Raw genomic sequence first — 4,904 nt, forward strand, 5'->3', positions numbered from 1 at the left:
AAAAGACACTTAAAGTCGTGCTCAACTTCCTTAGCAATCAGGGAAATGCAAATCAAAACAACTTTGAGATATCATCTTACACCTGTCAGAATGGCTAAAGTCAAAAACACCAAGGATAACCTTTGCTGGAGAGGCTGTGGAGGAACGGGTACCCTCATCCATTGCTGGTGGGAATGCCATCTTGTGCAACCACTGTGGAAGTCAGTGTTTCGGTTTCTCAGGAAATTCGGGATCAACTTACCCCTGGACCCAGCAATACCACTCCTGGGAATATACCCAAGAGATGCTCTATCATATGACAAAAGCATTTGTTCAACTATGTTCATAGCAGTATTATTTGTAATAGCCAGAACCTGGAAACAACCTAGATGCCCTTCAATGGAAGAATGGATGAAGAAAGTATGGAATATATACACGCTAGAGTACTACGCTGCGGTAAAAAACAATGACTTCTCGAACTTTGCAGGCAAATGGATGGAAATAGAAAACACTATCCTGAGTGAGGTGTCCCAGACCCAAAAAGATGAACATGGGATGTACTCGCTCATAATTGGTTTCTAGCCATAAATTAGTGCCACGGAGTCTACAATAGGTGAACCTAAAGAAGCTAAGTAAGAAGGTGAACCCAAGGAAAAACATATAGTTATCCTCTTGGCTAAGGGAAGTAGACCCAATTGCCGGGGAGAAAATTAGGATCTTGGGGGTGGGGTGGGATGGGGGTAAGGGGAGATGGGGAGAGAAAAGGTAGAAGGGAAGGAGGGGGGACTTGGGGAATCAGGAGAATTGGGATAAAGGAAAGGTGGATAGGGGAGCACGGAACCACAATTCTTAGTTAAGGGAACCACTTTAGGGTGAGCAAGAGATTTGACCCTAGAGGGGCTCCCAAGTGCCCAACATGAGGTTCCCAGTTAGTTCCTTGGGTAGCTGAGGATTGGGAACCTGAAATGACCCTATCCGAGAACAATACTGACGAATATCTTGCATATCATCATAGAACCTTCATCTGGTGATGGATGGAGACAGAGACAGAGACCCACACTGGAGCACTGGACTGAGCTCCCAAGGTCCCAATGAGGAGCAGAAGGAGGGAGAACATGAGCAAAGAAGTCAGGACCACGAGGCGTGCACCCACCCACTGAGACAGTGGAGCTGATCTACTGGGAGCTCACCAAGGCCAGCTGGACTGTGACCGAAAAAGCATGGGATAAAACCGGACTCTCTGAACATGGCGAACAATGAGGGCTGATGAGAGGCCAAGGACAATGGCACGGGGTTTTGATCCTACTTAATGTGCTGGCTTTGTGGAAGCCTAGCCAGTTTGGATGTTCACCTTCCTAGATATGGACGGAGGGGGGAGGACCTAGGACTTACCACAGGGCAGGGAACCTGGACTGCTCTGTGGACTGGAGAGGGAGGGGGAGAGGAGTGGGGGGAGGGGTAGAAGGGTGGGAGGAGGGGGAGAAGGGTGGGAGGAGGGGGAGGGAAATGGGAGGCTGGGAGGAGGTGGAAACTTGTTTTTTGTTTATGTTTTTTTCTTCTTTTCTTAATAAAAAATTATTAAAAAAAAACAAAAAAAAAGACATTTATCTAGAACTTAGATGTCTAGCTCCCATGTCTGAAGGTCCCTGGGATCTTAGTGTCATTTGTTCACACACATTTGATCCTGTTCTGTCATTCTGTGTCTGCTGTCCTGACAAGCATCAATACCTATGATCTATCAATTCCCTGCCATCAATAGAAGAGTGAGAGCATTCACTTCTGGAAGAATCTAAAAACCAGTATCAGTCTTCATTTTGAACATTGCGTGAGACTCTTCCCAGGTAGATATAATATGTTTTGTTTCACCCCAGAAGGGGAACTCATGACAAACCAAAGCAACAATTCTCCCAAAGCCCATTTGAATAAGCCAATAAATTTTAGTTGGGGTTGCTTAGGGGGTTGTGGGTGAAGGGATACTTAAAAGAGCAGCTGCCTCATTGAAAAGTCTGCCCCAAAACATGGGTGGGAACTGACAGGAGCTTCAACCCTGGTGGTATTGACATTATTTGCAGGCAGCTCAGCTGGTCAGAGAGTCTCCTCTGGGTAGCTAGACTGGGCAGTGTCTCCTATTCTAGTTCTGGGGTCACAAATGTTCTTGTATTCACAGAGAGGGACTTAGAGAACCAGGAATGTTAATCACACACTGGTGTCTCCTCGGTGGAGGAGATCAATCAAAATGCCTTCATTCCATCCAGAAAGCTGAGAGTGGATTTTGTTATACTTGGTGACCTTTGGGCTCTCTGTGGAGGCAAACCTCACCCCGATTCCTCAGAATAATTAATTATTCCAGACTTGTCCCTCCCTGGACCATTGCCCATCTTTCGGGGAGCTATCCAATCTACTTCATCCTGCTAACCCCTGTGCCATCATAAATCTGAGACTACACTAGATTCTAGGTTTTTAGCTATAGAAACCACTCTGATAGCCATATTTTTTTTATGGAAGAATTTCTATGTAGTCATACCTTAAGCTTTATTGTCCACCTACAATAAGATTTATTTGTGGCTTGGAAACCATTTTCCAAATTGTACTGTTTTGAATATGCTAGCAATGAACTATAAGGCATTAGACTCCCTGAAGTCTGATCCTAGACAACAATGAGGACCCTAAGAGAGACATGCACACATCTAATCTACATGGGAAGTAGAAAAAGACAAGATCTCCTGAGTAAATTGGGATCATGGGGACCTTGGGAGAGGGTGAAAGGGGAGGAGAGAGGCAGGGAGAGGAAAAGAGAAAAATGTGGAGCTCAATAAAAATCAATTTAAAAAAAGGAAAAGTCAATTTGCATTATGTTTTCATTCTTATCTCTTCTTATAGTTTTGTTTTCTGCATGATACCTGTCGGGATCCCCTCACTTTCTCAATCCCCTTCCCCAGCCAAGGAGGTAGAATTGCTGCTTTGCATAAGAACTCTTCTCCAATTTGGGTCTCTGAGCAGAAGGAGGGAGAACATGAGCAAGGAAGTCAGGACCATGAGGGGTGCACCCACCCACTGTGACAGTGGAACTGATCTATTGGGAGCTCACCAAGGCCAGCGGGACTGGGACTGAATAAGCATGGGATGAAACCGGACTCTCTGAACATGGAGGACAATGAAGGCTGATGAGAAGCCAAGGACAATGGCACTAGGTTTCGATCCTAATACATGAACTGGCTGTGTGGGAGCCTAGCCTGTTTGGATGCTCACCTTCCTGGACCTGGATAGAAGTGAGAGGACCTTGGACTTCCCGCAGGGCAGGGAATCTGGACTGTTCTTCATTCTTGAGAGGAAGGGAGAATGGAGGGGGGAGGGGGGAGGGGGAGGGGAGGGAGGAGGGGGCGGTGTGTGGGAGGAGGGGGAGGGGAATGGGAAATTGGAAGGAGGCGGAAATTTTTTTTTCAACAACTAAAAAAAAAATAAACAAAAAAATTTTTAAAAAAAGAACTCTTCTCCACCACATTATATTCACTTACTGGTTCTGTTTTAACTGATGCCTGCCTGTTTTATTTCTAGATTTCATCTTATCTCTTCTCTTATGAGATATGTGTATCAGTGTCCACAGATAGGAAAAAAAGATCATGTTCTCCCACTGCCAACATTTTTCTAAATGTACACAGACTCCAACTGCCTTTGAAATACTTATCCTTATACTCTTATCTTTGTCCTGTCCAGTTCACACCTCTCATCCATGGATGCTTATTTTTGAAGTTGATAGAATTTAACATGAGGAACACAAATAATCCAAATGCAGAGAGTGACTCACTGTGGAATTCTGATATATATCACACCCTCTCCCTTCAAGCTGAGGGAAGTTCGTGGAAGATGGGGTACAAAGGTTGTAAAAGCCAGAGATCAGAGAATAATACTCGGAAACAATATCGTCTGGATACACAGGCAGTTACATTCCTGACATCTCAACAGCGGTATTTGCTGACAGGAGATCTCTCTAGTTACTGACTCAGCATGGACAGTGAGGAGGTTGCAAGGCCCACTTCTAGCTGAGAAGCTATAGACAATTTACTGGGGAAGACAAAGTGAACTTTCTTCAGATGTGGGGTTCCGAATAGGTTGCCTCTGGTATTTCTGGTAATTCTACAGCCATGAGCATGTGTATAATGCTAACTGAATTTAATAGGTTATGTGCACTTACATAGAGAAGGGGGAGGGCATAAAGATGGTAGGGAGAATTCAAGGGAGGCAGAGAGTAAAGGATGCATTTGAACAAAATACAATGCATTCATGAATGAAGGAAAAGCATAATATAAATTTTTAAAAATGTTCTCCTCCAGCCACCTCTACTTCTGTTATCTTCACCAAGTACTTAGTCTGCCACAAACAGTGACTCTTCTAGAGGTGCACATATAGCTTCCCCTTGATTTTCAATTATTGCAATTGTACTGTTTATGAAGGATTTAAATTATTTAATTTTCAATTACATGGTAAAGCTGTAATATATGCTTATAAAAGAGAACACAGAATTTATGTATTTAGTATGCTGAATGGTTTCTTGCATTTTGGTCACACGTATCTAGTTAGGTGTGTATGTTTGTTGGGGGGGAGAGTTTGTCTGTGTGTGAGTGTGTGTTCAGACACATGTGGTGGTCAGAAGAAAACTTGCAGAAGTTGGTTCTCTGTTTCCTTCAGGTGGGCTCCAGGATTTAAGCCAGGTTGTAAGATTTGGTAGAAATCATCTTCACGTGCTGAGCCATCTAACTAGTCCTAAATGTTCTTCTGTTTTTCAAAGCCTAAAATCCATATATTATTTATTTATTTATTTTTACTAGAAAGCCATGAATTTAGGGAATACCAGGAGAAGTGCAAGTTTATTATACCTATAGACTCTAGAGAAAGAGAATCGATTCATATCATAAGAATGTCCTTGT

The sequence above is a fragment of the Microtus oregoni genome, unplaced genomic scaffold, assembly GCF_018167655.1.
Source record: "Microtus oregoni isolate MIOR12 unplaced genomic scaffold, Mior012 000006F_ref0000085, whole genome shotgun sequence".
In the NCBI taxonomy this organism is placed as follows: Eukaryota; Metazoa; Chordata; class Mammalia; order Rodentia; family Cricetidae; genus Microtus; species Microtus oregoni.